This window comes from Heterocephalus glaber, unplaced genomic scaffold (genome assembly GCF_053883595.1).
Source record: "Heterocephalus glaber isolate CG9 unplaced genomic scaffold, H.glaber_assembly_v1.0 deba00001472, whole genome shotgun sequence".
NCBI classification, from domain to species: Eukaryota; Metazoa; Chordata; class Mammalia; order Rodentia; family Bathyergidae; genus Heterocephalus; species Heterocephalus glaber.
Genome location: NW_028258315.1, coordinates 50,655,869 through 50,673,982, shown reverse-complemented (window position 1 = coordinate 50,673,982; position 18,114 = coordinate 50,655,869). Strand labels below are relative to the sequence as shown.

The window sequence follows — 18,114 nt, the reverse complement described above, 5'->3', positions numbered from 1 at the left end:
AAGGAGGCAATTACAGTTTTTTCTTTTTTAGTTGGCATATGTTTGCAATAATAATTGCATTCGCCTTGGGGAATTGTTATATATACATATTGAATCTTAATAATTTTAACTTTATCTTTCCTTCCCTGCTCTCCTTTCTTCCCTCTTCCATAGATCTCCTTTTCTTCCTCACAGAGTCTACCTTCTTGTTTTTTATTTTACTTTTACAATTATTTATATTTTGAGTTTCTCATGTAAGAGAAGCCATGTGATATTTAAGTTTCTGTATTTGATTTATTTCACTTAACATTATGCTTTCAAGATGCATACATTGGCAGTTATGGGTTTGGAGGTGAACACCGTAGATATTATATAAGAATTTCTTAGAACCTCTATCTAGCTCTGGTGGAGACCTTGCATGTAGAAATAAATACAGCCAGCCTGGCAATATTATTAGTTTTCTAAAAGAGAATCAGGTAAGAGTTTCTTTATGAAATTTCTTTTCTACAGGACACAGCAATATGACAATCTAGAATTCTGCTGTTCATTACCTAGCTCTAGCTACCTATGGCTGTCAGGCACATGAACTTGTGGGTTTGTGGCTACTCCTATTGAAATGGTCTAAGTGTAAAATACACACTAGCTTTTAAAGACACTAATCGTGATATAGTGATGATTGTGTTAATGATACGTGTCATTAAAGATAGGCATAATGGCACACGCCTGTAATCTCAGTTCCTTTGGAGGCTGAGGAAGGAGGATCCCAACTTTAAGGTTAGCCTGGACAACTTGGGGAGAGAGACCCTGTCTCAGAAACTGAAAAGGAGGGCTGGTGATATAGCTCAGTGATAGAGTGCTTGCCTGGGTGTATTCCCAAGTGCTGCACAAAAGACAGACAAAAGAAAATTAAATTAAAATTAATTTTATTTTTTATAGTTCTAATGTGGCTACTACAATATTTAAAATTACATGCATGGCTCATGTATTTCTGTTGGACAGCACTGTTACAGAACATATCTGTTTTATGTTTGTGAAACTAGGAATCTTCAAGAATTTTTTTCCTTAAAAAAGGGTTATAAACATTGTTTGCTGAATGAATTCATCTCATCTGTTATAAATGTAGCACAACAATAAGCCTTTTCTTGTGGATTATCATCTAATTGTGGAAAGACCACTTTCAGTCATTTCCACATTTTCTGTGCGGCATGGTGTCATAATCTAGTTGAAGAGTCAAGCAGGCTACGTGCTAGTGATGTCTGACATTGAATGGTATCACATAACCTATTTTTTAAAAGTTGTCTTCTATTTTGTCATGTAGATCTGTTCATCTCAGACTGGGATGTGCTCACAATTAGGATTAATCTGAGTGGTAAGGGTTTCCCTGAATCACAGAATAATTTATTCTGGTGTGCCTCTGTGAAGAGGCATTTTTTCTCTCGGAAATTTTGGTAGGGGAAGAAATTATCTTTACATTTTAAATGGCCAAATTTATGCTAGTATATAATGTAAGAGTTTGCAGTGACACTTCCTGTATACTTAGATCCCCTTTGATTTGAGCTTCCAGCCCCTTCCTTCCTTGCATTAACACCACCCTTTCCCTCCTTCCATTTCATTCATTTGAAATGTTTAAGATAAAACTTAGTTCATGTACTGATCATTACCTTAAAAGCATAGCTGTTGCTCCACTGAGAATTTTTATAGTAAAGCTTGACCATGTTAGCCAGCTTCATAGAAATGCTGGGTGGTCTTCAGTGACAGGGAAATGAGAACCCCTGGCCAGTGTGGGAAGCAGGGTGCAACTGCAGAGGGAGGAAAAGGCTGGCGCTGGGGTGAGGGCGCTGGGAATGGAAGTGTACAGGGGTAGGCAGGGTACAGGTGGGGGAGGGGACCGGAGGGGGAGGGGCAGAGGCTGCAGGCAGGATGCGGCTGGATGCAGGTGGGAGGCCAGGGAGGTGGGGAAGGAATGACCTTGCTTCTTGAGCTCCCTAACTCTTTGGAGGGCAGTATGCGTAACCGAGTTGGAGACTCAGTGAGGAAAATTGGGAGGCAGGGGCTTTAGTTTGTAAAATTATGGATTTGGAAGCGAAGGCAGGAAATCTGTCTAGAAATATTTAAGTGACATTCTCTAAAACTCATTTTCTTCTCTTGATCCCATTTATTTAGAAGTGATTGTAACCCAGCAGTCTTTAGTCTGTCCTTTTTGGTCAGTTAAATATGACATAGGTGTTTTACTGCTTTATGATAAATGATACTATACTTAAGCAATAAAGGGAAAGATCACTAATTCTTCCAAAAATGAACATTTCAGTATATTTCTTTTGTCTTTTCTGGGTGTAAATTTAAATAAATAGTTGCAACCATCTTGTGCTTATAACTCTATCCTGCTTTCTTTCCCTAACAGAACCAATGGTTTGAGGTTGCCATATTGACTGTGCAGCTCATCTAGCCATCGCACAGATATTTATTAGGTACTACTCTGTGCCAGGGCTGTTCTGTGTCATTGAGATGACATTTCCCACTCGTGTAGGCCTTGCTAATTGATTACTGTTTTTCTTCAGGAGGGCACCATCACTGTGTGAGACATGGAGTTCTTTTTGTGTGTGCCATGTAGTACAGGGTACTTAGCATTCCTGATTGTACATAGTCTTCATGACAACCCAAAATGCCTTCCCACAGTTCCTGATAGCTGTCCTTTCTTCAGCTCCCCAGTTGATGGTCACTGCTTCAGTGTACAGTTTACTTAATAGTTTTTCTTCGGTTGACCTTCGAGGTTGGTTTCTTCTTGTTCTTTTTCTTTTATTTGATGGTGGGCAGTTGTACCTCCCTCTATTAGTATATATGATTGCCATATCATTGTAGAACTCGGTAATATTCCATGCTACTTTGTCATTTTTGTGAAAGCACCCTTCACAATTTGGAGACAGTACTTTGACAATGTATGGAGGAAGGCTAGATACAAGGGGAGCTACATCTGAGTAAGATCTCAAAGGAAATCTTTTTTGTCTGCCTCTTACTTAATTCATTTCTTTCATATCTTTTCTGTCCACTGGCTCCAAAAATGATGTGTACTTATGGGGAGTAGGGACATAGTATTAGGGAATATTTGAAGGCTCACAGTTCAGTTTCACTTCAAATCCTGGTTCTGCCACTTACTAGCTGTGGGTCCCTGGGACAGTGATATCCTCATTTTCTCTCTTCAGCTCCCTCTACTCTATTATGTGACAGTGTCTCCCTCAGAAACATCTCATGAGATAAATGAGTGATGTTATTCTGTTAGCACTGATGGAGATCAACATTTATCTAATGTAGTGGAGTGGGGGCAAGCGCAGGTTCTGGGTTCAAATTTGGTCTCACTGACTGGCTGTCAGACCCTTTCATAAGTTATTTTGCTACCCTGAGCTTTGGTGCCCCCATCTGAGAACTGCATTTTTTTTTTTTGGTACCAGAGATCGAACTCAGGACCTTGTGCTTGCATAGCACGCAGCAGAACCACTGAAGCTAAATCCCCGGTCCCGAGAACTGAAAAAAAACATTTTTTTTTTGAGAACTGAATTTTTGACAAGCCCTGTTCTTATGTTGTCGTGAGGAGTCCCTGTGGGTTTCCTGCACTTTGCCTAGCACCTCCTGTGGCTGTTCCAAACATGGCAGCTGGGGAGTTTGAGGAAGTGGGATTATTTTGACTAGTCTGGACTAAAGTGATTATAGTTAGCATTAGACTTTGTTATGTGCAAACCAGCCAACCGGTGTTCCCAGTTTCCCTCTTGTTTGTTCTCTGAATTGGGCTTCCCATTGGAGTACAGGCTGGTTTCAATGTTTCAGATGCTGGGTAAAATAGGAAGAGGTTGTGCCTTAAGTTTGGCAGTTTTTACATCACTGGGTAAATAGTACGTATTAAAGCAGGTGGAACCAGTACCTGACTATGACCTGCAGAGTGTAATTAAAATGACAAATAGATAAAAGGGGGTGCTATTCACACTTACCGAATCCTCTTGGACCGATTTGCTGTTCTTTCTGTTTCTCTTATCAGTCTCTTGGCTGTGGATTTGTGTTGTGTGTTCATTAGGTATGAACAGTTCTGTATTTTCTGTCTTTTTTTTTTTTTTTTTGGTACTGGGGATCGAACTCGGGACCTCATACTTGCAAGGCAGAGGCCAGAACCACTGAGCTAAATCCCCAGCCCCTGTATTTTCTATTTTGAAAACCCACGTCTGTCTTCTCTTTAAAGAATAATGTGCCACATTTAAGTGGAGGAATTCAAGGGATCCAGAGAAGAATGATCCTGTGATGGTAAACACAAAACCGTGACAAAAAAGTATGTCCTCCACAGAACAAGTATTCCACATTTATAACTCCTCCTCTGGCAAAAATACAACCCACAAGTCAGTGAAGCACACAATCCATAATGAAAAACAATAAAACATACGTTCTAGCACGTACTTTTAGTGACTCACTGACTTTATAATAAAATGTAAATGTAATTACATTTGCGCATCCTCTATCATTAGGCAAACTGTGGGAAGAAGTAAAGGAAAACTCCGTTAATAGGGTTGCAGAACAAATTTAGATAAATCTTGAAACTTGGGAGTCACCTCTTTGCTGCGCATCTTCCTTGGCCTGGTCAGATGGAACAGCTTTGTGTCATCGGAAAGGGGGGTTTTCATTTTGCTCATCTGGCAGCTTCATAGAGCTGTGTCGATGTGCTCTGGTGGTACGGTTCTGGTGGTATTGATGATTGATAAAGTAGCCCAGGAGCAAAATGTGTCGGGTCCTTGAAAGTATGTCTTTCAGAGTGAACTGTTGTTTTTACCCTCTTTCTTCCCTATCACTTCCATATTCCAGTTTGTGTGTGTGCTGTAAATACAAACTTAGCCCATTTTCCATTTGGGTTGAAGAGAGTTGAACATTGCTATGACTTGGGCTAAAGGCCCTGGAACAGTCTTGAGTCTCACGTGTAAAAGGCTAAAGGTATAGACTCCAAACTTTAATATTCTGGGTAATTATTGATGGAATATCACATTTTGGGGTTATATAGAGTACACAAGAAAAATCTTCAAAATGTGACATAATGTCATCAGTTTACCTTAGTCATTTGTTCCTGGTGTTTTTCTTCATAACAGGTGTCAAGGTTTGTTGAAAAAAAGGATATCTATATCTATATGTCTATATTTATATCTATATGTAATAGTGTGTGTTCATTCAGTGTAAGTGTTCCTCTTTGGGTTTTACATTTCATGAAAATACAGACATGGCAATTTAAAAAACTACACACCACCCAGTACAGAGAAACATTTAATAAATAGTTGTTGAATCAATTTTATATATGAGCAAATAATGACAGTGATGATGATGATGATGATGATAGCTGGCTGTGTGTGTGTGTGTGTGTGTGTGTGTGTGTCTGTGTGTGTGTGTGTTGCTGGAGATTAAACCTAGGGCCTTGTGCATGCTAGGCAAGTGCCCTGGCGAGCCCACACTGCCATGTATTTAATGTTTGAATGTAATAGATTCTTTCTCCCACAGTTCTTTAGGTGGTCATTCTAAGTGCTCCCATTTTAGAAGTAAGAAGCTGAAGCTTAGGAAGAGTCAGAATCGTGGAGATAAGGCTGTAAGTGCCTCCCATACCCAGTTCTGCTTGCCTCTGAAGCTTACCCTACACAACACTATAAGATCTTCCAGTGGAACTGTTCCTGAGCTATTGATTCAGCAGCATTTCTCTCTGCAATACTGAGAGGTGTTTTCTAAGGGAAACTCACCAGAATGTGAGAAATCATTTTAAGGAAGAGGAATTACTTATAAATAATAATAATAATAATAATAATAATAATAGGAACATCCATTCCCTTTCTTGTGTGTTAGGTATTCTGCTAAGTTTATATAATGTGTTAACATTCATTTTATCTTTATATCAGCTCTACAAAGTAGACACTTTATTCCTGTTTCACAGTGAGGAAACAGACTGAGGGAGGTTAAAGAGAGGTTACATAACCTTAGGTCACTAGAATGTAGGAGAAAATAAGTCAGTAAATTTTGGAGATTTCTTAGGAATACTAGGAGCTAGGGACTCAAAATATCTTTCTTTGCATCTTATGAGCATTTCATTTTTTAAGAAATCTGTGAAATATTTTGAAATTGGAAGGCAGTAGGAAATAGAGATTGCCAGGCCTAGGAGCTTATGGAGTTCTCCCTTGACCCCACGTGAGGCCACTTCTGTGCTACAGACAGGGAGCTGCCTAGAGGTGTTGCTTTGAATTTTATTTACATGCCTAGAACCACAGAACTTGTGGAGCTGTGGATAAACTGCTACATGTCATCCATGTGCAGAATTCACATGGGGAACTGATATTTGAGAAAGTTCCAGTGAAAAATTTGGCTTTCTGTTGATGTTGGTCTGCCGCTTTCATGGTTGTTAGCTCTCTGGCTTTCAGTTTTGGCTTTTGCTTCTTTTTCTCCCTCATTACATTCAGCAAGAGAATAGATACTCTAATATCATAATCAAAACCCAGTTAAGATTTCATAATTACCAGTCGGTAATTAATCTAAATTTCAGTGTATGCTAAATCACTTAGTAGATGTTATTTTCTTCTCCATATTTCCATTTTAATCCCAGGAATGACTCAAAATTTGCTTCTTTCCTCAATTAAAATGGAAACAGCCTGCAGTTGTTTCTTTGAGGGAGGCTGGCTTTACAAGAAGGTGACTTAGAAGGGCTTGGCCTTTCTGGAAAAGAGATTAAACTATAGAATGGTCCTAACTGTGTGTTTTAAATAATGCTGACATTTTTTGTTGATGCTGGCTATTTTATTTGATTGCTCTCTGTTCCGAAGACTTCTCCTCCTTTTTTCCTTCTTTGAAATCTGTTGGTTACTATGGAAACAGTGTTGTTTTGGGTTTGGGTGGAGCAGTATCTACAAATGCAGTATAAAGTCATTTATAAAATGGGTTAATATTTATTCTGGCTGGGCATATATGGAACTTGATGTAATGATAATCATGATCATACATGCAGAATAAATTTGCACTTTTATTGTTATTTTCTGAGTCTGTCTAAATGTGTGCAGCTTTACTTGGAACGCACTGTCATTTCCTCTCTGATTTGGATATTGCCATTTAAAAGCCAACACCCAGTGTTGGTGGAATGGCTCTGTGTTATAAGGACTCCAGAGGCCTTGAGACCTGCTTGTCATTCAGGAGAGGGAGTCCTGGGATACCTTTCTGTGTCCTGGGAGAGTCCCACCTAGCCAGCCTGGTCCTGCTCCTTTTTGTTTTTTAAAATCTTCACTAATGTAGACATGTCTGGTGCCTCCCTGTCCCCATTTATGCTTGTGTCAGCAATGAAGTGTTGTCATTAAAAACCTCACATGATTCAGTATGGATTAATGGGAATGTGGTGAAAGATTAAGGGCCAGTGACTTGTCCAGGCCCCAAATGGAGAACGAGGGAAGGGTAGGGATTTGGGAAAGGTTCCAGAGGAGATCCATGGAAATGATGAGATGAATCTTTGTAGAAATATTAAAGGAACAGGAACCTGCATGACATGCACAGGAGCAGCCCCGGTATGTACATGAGTGGGGGACTTTCACTAAGTGTGTGTGGGCGGAGTGACTGTAAGGAGGGGGCAGTTCCTCATTGGTCTTCTGAAGACCCATCATGAGGAAGGCAGTAACAGGTAGAGGAGCATATGAGGTCACTGGGTCATATGTGATCATGGCAGAGATGGCCATTGTCTGCAAGAGAACAGTCACCATCAAAGAGAAATGTGGGGGGCCCCTCTCTATTATCCTATCAGTTGCCTGTAGTCAACATAGCCGTTTTGTGGCTGGTTTGCAAATGTTTTTGAAGTCAAGCAATGAATTTAACAACCTCATCGAAATTTCTTACAGACTCCTGAATTTATATTGTCTTGTTGAGATTGAACTTTTGAAATTCATTTTTAAGTATTTAGCTCTCTAAAAATGAACAGAGGAATATAAAAAAATTTCTCCTCTTAGAAGATGCCAGCTCACCAATGACTGTTGGAATAGTCAGGTATCCTGATGTAAAATGTGGCAGTGCTATATCCCTCCGTGGTACCTCAGGTCATGCTGCATCTGCTTTTCAGAGTCTATCCAAATTGGGAGAGTCTGAATAGCTCATGAATAGACTTGGAGCCTATCAGAGTTGAAGGAGCCTTCAAGGTGGTAAAGATTAGTGGTTCTCCAAGAGGGGATCTTGTTACCCTAGCATCAGCATTGCCTGGAAACAGAACTGAGATTCTTGGGTCCTATCCCAGGCCTTCTCAATCAAGTACTAATGGAGAGGTCCAGCTGTCTTTGCAGCAACTACTCTCTCTAAGAATCACTGATCTCCATCATCTCATCTTTACTTAGAGCATTAGCCTGGTCATACAAAGTGTTGGGCTAATTGGTAAGTTGTATCATTGTTGTCATGAGGACCAGTTAATCTGGTAGAGGAAAAAGACGGCTTACAAAGATATTTCTTCCTTTTTTAGAAGAGCTGCTAGGGCCTGGGATTTAGCTCAGTGGTTTTTACCACCTGCCTCACAAGCGCAAGGTCCCAAGTTTGATCCCGGTACAAAAAAAAGAAAAAGAGCTGCCATAATACGGCCCAGGACTTAACCTTGAGCAAGACTGAGGAGGAAAAGACCTTATGATGGGCCAGTGTCTTCAGGATAATATATTAAAATCGTTTCTATTAGTCTTTTCATTTTGGGAGGTTCCGTCTGTCAGTTCACTAACAACTACCCATGCATGCTTTGATCCATCCGTCCACCAGTTCTTTGATTGTCGCACTTTCTTGCAGAGCAGAAGGAAAAAAGTCATTGCCATCCTCTACACATTATTGGTATTATAGTTTTTCTTTTTCTTAAACTCACACTCGTTGTGGTGCCCAAAGCCCATGAACAAAGTCACTTCCTTAACATTGTTCTCTTTTGTGTTTTTGGCCTTGGACTTTTCTAGCTCTCCAACCTACTGAATTCTGCTGCAGTAACTTAATGTTCATTAAATTGTTAAGACAAAGTATGTCCAAGGATAAGTGTCGCTTGATAGACACAGATGTCACCGTTACTTGTTATATATATATATATTGCAGTTGGTACCTGTGTGTCTTGTGGAGTTTTATGGTGAGGGAAGGGCAGAGAGAACCCCAGCCTTGCAGATGGTTGGCTGTATCTTTTTACCTTCTCCTGGGAGACTCCAGGGTGGGGCCCTGGTACCCACACTTAGGCTGACTCAGCATTGCACTCCTCCTGCATTGTGTCTTGTTTTCTTCATCCACCCCCCGAGCTATTTTCTCAATGGGAGAGGAAAAAAAAAAAAACCTCGCTCTGAAAACAATCCAATCCTGATCAGATTCGCATTGCATAATAAGTGCTTGTTTGGACATTGCTTGGACTGTCATTTTAGCAAGAATCTTGTGTTTGATTAAATAGCTTCTCTGTTATGTATTGAACAAAATGAAATGTATGTCATAACAGATATAACTAGATGATGACAACTTTTCTTGACTGTGAATTTCATTAAAGATATACATTTGTGTTGTATCCCTTTGAATGACAGAAGTTGACAAATAGCTGGGGAAAGTTGTTTTCTTGACAAAAGTTAGCAGCACTCCTCGGTTCAGATTTTCCCCACCCCAAGACAAAAACAAGAGCAAGCCAGAAAAGCAGGAGGGATTGGGAGCCACCAAGTGCAGGTCTGGGTGGGAGAAACAAAGTTGTCACCCTGGAAAGGTCTGGGGCAGGTTGAGGATGAGCTGGCATGTGTTTTCGACAGGTGACTGTGCAAACTTGTTCATAGTTGTCAGCTCTATAAATGTTTGGTTTTACTGCCCAGCATGTGGCTTTGATTGGTAGAAGGAAGGGTTTGTTTCTTTATTCATTCACCCTTTGAGGACCACAATGGAACCAGGTGTGGCTCTGTCCTCATGGAGTGCTGGGTGAGAAGTGGAAGGTTTGACATCTGACTTGATCTAACACAGAGGCTCCTGGAGCCTGCATCAGGGAGTGTAGCTTCCTCTTCACACAGCAGGCTCTGTCAATGATGTACTGCATTGTCAGACCACTTGGGAGCTGCCCCATGCTGAGGAGGGATTGGTTGGCATCCAGTACTCTTGGTTCTCATCAGCCTCCATTACTACAGCATTGTCATGATGGTTTGAGCCCTGTCCCCTGCCTGGTACCTACTAGTAAAAACTCAGTGGCCGCACATACAATGCAAAATTGTATGAGTTGAGCACTGTTACCCATTGTGCAGATGAGGAAATTGAAGTTTACATGTAAAAGGACTCCTCTGAGATTATATAAGGGAGGGGCAGGGCTGGGGATATAGCTCAGGGGCACCATGCCTGCCTGGCAAGCACAAGCTCCTGAGTACGATTCCCAGTACCAAACAAAAACAAAGGGGACAGGGGCAGATGGAGACTGGGCTGCATACGGTCAGCTGGTTCTAGAGTACCCTGTTTGGTGTGAGGCAGTCAGGGATTGTGGCTTCTCCAAGGAATGACTGCAAAGCAGAGGTGAGAGAGGCCATTGAGCCTCCCCACCCCACTGCCTGGGGGGTGTCGGAAGCCCAGAATTGAAGCTGATTCCTGGCACTGCATGTGGAGCAGGGCTGTTTTGGAAGAGCCAGGAGTGGAGGGCGTGGCTTTGTTTGGCTTCTTGATTTTCCAGCTCCCAGGAGCCCAAGCCACCCTGGCTCCAGCCTGTTCCCCTGAAGAGGCTGGGCAGGGAACAATAGTAACTTGGCCTCTAGTTCACCTTCTCCCTCCCAGGGGAGCGTTCTGACTTCTAGTGGCCTCTCAGGAGGTGTCTGAGGCTCCCCTCTTTGGAGGCTGCTGACCTTGGCACTCAGCCCTGAGCCCTGTGCTCAGGTGAGCATAATGAGCATCCCCAGGGATGCTGCTCGCCTGCACTTGGCTTGTAGACCCTTAAGAAGTTACCTTGGTCTCTTACACAAGGTACCCTGTTGACAGATTGGTAAACCAAGCACTCCAGCTTTGCAGAAATAGGTGCTTGGTGCTACCTCTCAATCCTCGCCTTCACCAGTGCTTTCACTTTCATGAAGTGTATGCCCCTGTAGGGTCTGTTCTAGGTTCTAATTGCAAATGCTGCACCCCTATGAGCGAGGGTCACTTAGGCCCAGTTCTCTTGGGGAAGGAGCCCAGCCCAGAGGAGCTCAGTGCCACTGTTCTTGTCCCACATGGTCCTGAGAGTGTCATGTGTCCCCAGGCCAGCCTTTCCTGAGCTGGGTGCCAGAATGCCTGAATCAAGGTCCCATCTTTGGGGTGAGCTGTCTCTTTTCATAGGCTGCCTGCCTCAGTGAGTTCTGAAGGCTAAGAGTGACTGAGTCACAGAGGGAGGAGAGGTAGCTTGGGCTTAATCCAGACGCTGGACTTGAAGGCAAGTACCTTTGATTTATCTGGGGCCCAGGAAGTAGGCTTACAAATGGCACTGGGAGGTGGTAGAGCATTGGAGCTGGAGAGGAGGCTTAGGGTGACCAGGCTGCTAAACTTAAGTCAGTGGAATGTATTCGGAGGTCCTTAATCTGGACCAGGTGAAGCTACATCACTTTCAGATAAAACGCACATTAGAGGCTGTGTAGGTTTGACTTTTCCTTCACCGAATGACTGGAATACAATGGAACTAAATCAGATTTATTTAGAGGGAAGTCCAGATTTCCAACGCAGCTGAAATGATTTCCCCCCTCTCACATCTTAGCTGATTTAAAAATCCCATGGAGGATTTGGCTGAAGACACTTGGTGAAATTTCAACTTAGCACCAACAAGTTCTCATGGATTATATTCTGTTTTAGAAAGTTAAATGGTGACTGCATCTTCCCAGAAGCAGCTTTTTCCTGTGTAGCCGGCCTGTCGAGAAAATGTGACCTTGGCAGGCCAAGTGCACCTCAGGAAAGCCCAGAGCACTCCGGAAGGCAGGTGGAAGGTGTTGTTTGAAGTGAACCATATTTTATTTTTCTCAAGACATTCTTGAGCTGATTCTGTGACATGAACATCTAAACAGAGTAACCAGATGCCAACTGCTAGACTGAAATAGGTTTACACATTCTTCTCCTATCCGCCCTTTCAAACAGAATGGTAAATAGTTTCGTTTCCAGGCAAATAACATTCCCATTTTTTTGTCCCGACGAGTCTTACTTTCACGAGCAAGTTTCTTTATCCAGTAGTGCATTAGCAAAGTGTTCCTGATTTTCTGCGGTGAGTGTTGACATATAGTCCTGTGGGGCCTCTGCCTTGATTTCTCGTCCCTCCTGGTTAGCTGTCAAAGCAGACACTTGGCTCCAGGCACACAGAGTCCAGGTGTTCCGCATGGCCTTGTTAGCATTCAGGTTGTCTTGATGCCCCACTACAGCTGAAAAGAGAGCTGGCTACTTTGAGGAGGGACAGCAGCTCAGTTTCAGTCTCTGTGCTGTGTTGCTGGGAGGGATCACTGCCACATGGTGATGCCAGGGTCCTGTGGTCAGTATTTGTAAACAGCTCTGCCTCTGCCATGTGGTATATGGTCTGCACAAGCCTTGGTTTCCCTGTAACTCTTCACCTGGGTTTTTAGATGTGATGTTAGTCTGACTTTTTATGTGGAATGAGAATAAGATCCATCAGCCCACTTTATTCTAATATGAAACAAAAGCCATTGTGACTGAAATAGAGAGTTCTGTATGACTCACACCGCCATAAAATATGCTTTGTACACGGAGTTCCAAAGAGATTTATAACTTTTAGGCACCATTTTAGTATAGCTAGTGCTGATTAAACCCTATACAAGATAAAAGTAACCTACCCCCTACCCCGCAGAAGAGAACAACTTCCAAGCATTTCGGTTCAAAGTCCAAACTCCTGGATGAAGTTATTTTGTTTGTCTTTGTTGTAGTCATAACAGCAACTCAGTCTCCCACCTCCCACCCCCATTGGAGTACAGTCACAGGCACCATGATCAGGTGACTGTTTGAAGGGAATTTAATTCTCCAAATCATTCTTTTAACTAGAGACGGTGTAAAATAAAATTTGGCTTCCCTTACATGGGTGTCATTTAGAATGATGGATTCTCCCAACTATGAGTGAGTGTACACCGTAAAACTTTTATTTCTCCATCTCTATTTTAGGTTAAACATGTCTATTGAAATGACTGCATTGCTGACCATACAGATTTCAGACAAGTTAGCATTTGTCCTCTCCTGTGGTAGAGATTTCCAAAACTGAATGGAACTTCAACATTTAAAACATTATTTGTGACCTTAAAGCCTTCAGTTTTCTAGACCTGCTAAATGGCTTACTAGTATCAAGAAGATTGGACTTGATTTATCATTTTAGGGTCCAGGAGCATGTTGCCTTGCTTTTAAAGTTTTCGTGGCCAAGAAGGCTGTGACAAATGAAGCTAATCAGCTTTTGTTTCTTATGAAATTGAAATCAGTTTAATACACTGATTACTTATCTCATTCCTCTGAAATCATGTGTGGTCTTTGTGTGTATGTTTTGCCTTTCTTAAAAACACTGGAAAGCAAATGTTTCATTTTAGTAGTACTTGAATTTGAGGCTAAAATAATTTCATTTTGAATGGAATATTTACTTGCAATGGTGAGATTTAAAAATAAAATCTATGTTACACGAAGGATGCAAGATGAGAAAGATTGCCTTTTGAGAATGTGTGACAATTACACAAATCTTTATTAACTGGCAATAGAAAAAAATCTGTGATGAAGACTAGGGAGATACCCTCATCATTCCCTGTAGGCAATTTTCATACCTTGTTCAGGATTTAAATACTTTTTAACTGCTAGGTGTCCATCTGTATACCCGTTTGGGTCTCTAAACTAGTATATGAGGTATGACCTTGTTACCAGCTTTGTTTATACATCTGTCAGGACAATATGTTATCTTTCCTTAAAAATGCAAATGTGCTCCTTGCAATACAGAGCTCTTCAGTCAATAAATAAATTGAGGTAAAGACTGTACCTAATACCCATTTAATTTAAATTCATTTTATAAGCATAAAGACGCCTTTTAAGAGAAGCTTTAATTCCTACTAGCACCTTGATTTGTGGTTGCCATGGAGAATCAAATCTGTCATTTGACAAGAAAAGTCACCCATTTATGACAGCACTTTATCTTGTCTCTCCAGGGGAAGAAAATGTCAAAAGTGAGAGCAGAAAAAAATAAAGCCTTGAAACACCAGAATTTCTTGATTTCATTTTTATTATTCAGCTATCATATCCTTTCTGATAATAGCAACTTGGTGAAAATAAATAATGTTCCTACAGTAAAATCAAATATTTCCTATTGGAATGGACAAGGTTCTTTGTGACTGTCACTGCTGTGAAGTCTGGCAAGAAATAGTGTTATTAGATAAACCTACAGTGCCCAAATCCCATTTTCTTTTCATTATAGTGTCAAAATAATTATACCTGTGTAATTTGGGTAAGAAATTGCAGAATAAGTAAAATGGTCCATTGCAAGAGATTGCTTTACACTTGTGTTCCTTTCTGGGTGGGGTTTCTACCAGCTAAAGAAATAAATGCTGGGGAAAGTATTTTCATTTGAATACAGATGTAGAGTAGGTAGTTGATATTATTTGCTAAATGGGTAGGTAAATGCTATATTCTGTTACTTTCTCCATGTACCTATTTTGCAAATCAGAATAAAAAAGCACACCTTGTCATGAACTGTTATATTATGGTTTTACAAATATTTTAAAAAATACTTCATCTGATCTGATGTTAGTTTGGGATATTGAAAATGGGGTTTGTAGCCTGAGATACTGAAAATATTTAAAATTCTGACCCACGGCGATTCTTTATTGCTTGACATGTGTCTGTGTAATGTGCATGTGAACCCTGTGTATTGAGAGCACATGAACCTTGGAAGGATATTTGCCTGTTTGCTTTCTTCATGGTTAAACTTTTTGTTGTTGTTGTTTGCGATTTGCATTGCATTAAATAAAAAAATGTTGGCGTTCTGCTCAGATAAGCAGATGAAGATAATCTGAGCTACACCTTTCTTGAGGGGCAGTGTTTCTGAGTGTTGGAGTATTACGTAGCTCGATGGGGTTCAGAAGGGAAGTCATCTTGTATCAGTGAGACAGCATTGTAATAGTAAGCCCTTCAGTAAAGGGTTAGTGTAAATATCTGGCTGGTAGGGGAGCTGGTTGCTGGAACAGTTGTGCCTCTCTGAGATTTCGAAAATGGAGAGAAAAGAAAGGGCTGAACTCTCATTTTCCTGAAATTGATGCGTGCGCGGTGCCAGAGTCGAAGCCAGTAGTGGCTGGGATGTGCTGTGAAGGGAGCCTGTGACACAGTAGCCTCTGTCCTGAGTGCCCCGTCAGGGGCTGGGAACCTCTGGTAGGGTATTTGCTGAAAAGAAGAAAGTAGGGAGAAGGAGTGGATAAACCTTGGTGGTGAACAAACTTACCAATAAATATCAATAAAAACACATTTCCCAGACATAGCTTTTGATTGGTTTGACCGAGCATGTCAGACAAACTGCATATTTTTACTCAGTGGTTGAGCCATTTCCTCTACTATTTGTGTGCACGGAAGAGCCCAATTACTGAAATGTAGACTGAAATATGCTCTAAAGAGATGTGCATGAAATAGGAGTCGGCAAAAGTACTGTAATTATGAATTAGTGCTCCCTTGATATTTAACACTCCCAACTCTGGTCTTCTACTCTGATAAAGTTGTTGCTTTCATTTTGTGGGGGTGGAGGTGGAGATATGAATCATTCCCCTCAACAGGACCTAGATCTCTGGTGTGGTTTCTAAGGATGTTTGATGTATGTACCCAGCAGTCATGGAGAATATGTTTGATTTTTGGTGAAAAAAGAGCCACATTAATTGATAATAAAATTAAAATGTAACAAATCGTAATTTACAGAGATGTTTTAAAATTGTGTGTGTATACCACTTGAATACAATGTGTGGTTGGTGTTTTTGACTTACTGGATTTAAGCATTTAAAAATTATAGTTATGGCATAATACACAATAGTACAGAAAATAATATAACTTTCCCTCTGATTTCTGGATGTCTTTTCTTTTCTTTTCTTTTTTCTTTTCCTTTCCTTTCTCTTTCTCTACATTTAAGAACATGGCAGAGCTGTGCGAATAAGTAAACTGCTTTCAGTGGCCTAGCATTCTATCTGCACTAGTCTGGGAACCCAGATTTAAGCATTCCACTTTCTTTGGGGGTAAATGGCACATCTCTGAGATAAATTGCCAGGGCAGTCTTTTGCATATGAGGCATTTTCTTGAGCAAAACTTGGACTCTTTTTAAAAAAATTTTAAATAAAGCCACCAATATTAGCTGATACAGATTTATCACACGTAAAAAACAAATGGCTCTTTTGTATTCTACAGGTTGATATGAGAGTAGGATCACCCTGTTGTTAATAAGAAAACTCCCTAGCATACTTAGTACTTACTGTGTTTTGGTTGCTTTGTAATTTAGGTACTACTTGTGAGTAGGAAATGCAACCTGTCCCCATCTCCCAGAAAAGAAACAATGCTGGGCCGGGGATGTAGCTCAGTGGCACCACACCTGCCCTGTAAGCGAAAGGTCCTGAGTTTGAGCCCCAGTGAGGGGGCGGAGTACAGTGCTAAAGAAGACAAAGACATTGTTCTGAGTCCAAAAGCCAGTGCACGCAAGAGTTGGGATGCCTCCTTTCATAGTCTCTGGGGCATGGGTGGAGAGGACTGAGGGCTAAGGAGACATTGAACTTTAGTTTGGGCCATAGTCATAGTCTGATGTTTACAACTCATATACAAAACAGCTGCTTGATACATTGGCAGCTAATTCTGACATGTTGAAATATTAGAGATTTAGCTGAAAACCCAGCACCTTCCGTTAAATGTAGTGTCTTTGCTTCTGCAATAGTGAAAGTAACAGAAAACCTTATTTACATTTCAGAAATAGTTTCCTCAAATTTCCTGTTTTGCCAGACTTTTGCAGAGTGTGTCTCCTTCTTTCTCTTTTTCTGTTGTGCCTCCTGCCCACATGATTTGCTATAAAGTAAGTCTGGCCTGTTTGTGGATTTGGTATTGCAGGATGCATATGTCTTTGCTAGGGAAGGGCTGTTGCTCCCTCCCCCAAATATTTTTAATAATCAAAGCAAGGGTAACTGTTGTTCTTTGTACAACTCCTTCCCCTCAGCTTGGCATTACTCTTTGGCTGTGCTGTTTGGAAACCTTTTGTCTGTCCAAGTTACTTTACCTGAAGGCTTGCTTCATTGTGCTATTAATGTAGTCAAATTATAGTCATGTTTTAATCACTTAATTGAATGAAAAAGAATACTTTGAACTGCAAAGTAAAATGGTGGTGTTCATTAAACCATGCTCACATATTCCTACAGATTAGCAGTGGCTGAGAAAGAAAGCAGCAGTTTGCAGGGCACTCCTGCCTCATGCCCACGTGTAACTATCACTAACAACGATTTTCTTTCTTCTTTTTTTTTAAAGGTAACTTGCATCAGGGAAATTGAAACTGTTGGAAGTACAATACCTTACAATATTTAGACTTTTCATATTAACAGAAAACTTTGGGGGTGCTACTCCAGAATTGAAACTTGGACCTATAAAAGCATGAAATAAGAGAAGTACCCAGAAGCAAATGCATCCTGTTTCTCTCTAACTTCGCAATTAGTTCAGTCTGAAATACCTCTTCATCCAACATTTAAGAGTTTTCATCATTCATTTTATCCAGATTTTATCAAAAGCAGTGTTGTCTTAAATATTTAAGTGACTTATTTAGGACCCCTTTGAAAGCTAGTTTTCAAGTTTTCTTTAATTAAAAGGGAAGGGTGTTTAATTACCAAAAGCTAACATATAACAGATTATTTATTGCTGCTTATTAAATTAGTTGCTTTGGTCCCAGACAAAGTAAATACCAGTTTGAAGGGCTGTACTTTCCTTCTTCACCAGGTCCAGGTTTGCTTAACAGGGTCTCTACATAAGGATGCGCTTTTGGATGTGTGCCTCCTATTTCAGACGGTAGGTGGGGTGGAGGAATGTGGGCTTGGGCAGACATTTCCATGTCTGCTTGTCATTTTCTATGAAGAGGTAGCACTGAAAGCATGTGTGTTACTGAGAATGCACACATTTCCTCTTAAAAATTGAGTATTTGTAAAGAGATGT

The 18,114-nt window shown here is 40.8% G+C and overlaps 1 protein-coding gene across 3 annotated transcripts in view; it reads left to right on the top strand.

Annotated features, from left to right (window-relative positions):
- Positions 1-5,528: 5,528 nt before the first annotated feature.
- The window catches only part of Foxp1 (forkhead box P1), a 471,410-nt gene continuing 458,824 nt past the window's right edge, over positions 5,529-18,114 (top strand). Inside the window, exon 1 of one of the 3 annotated variants that reach the window (XM_087181343.1) lies at positions 5,529-5,584. The gene's annotated coding sequence lies outside the window, so the exon portion shown is untranslated. The remainder of the gene's footprint in view (positions 5,585-18,114) is intronic. The other 2 variants (XM_087181341.1, XM_087181338.1) reach the window with 2 other exon arrangements.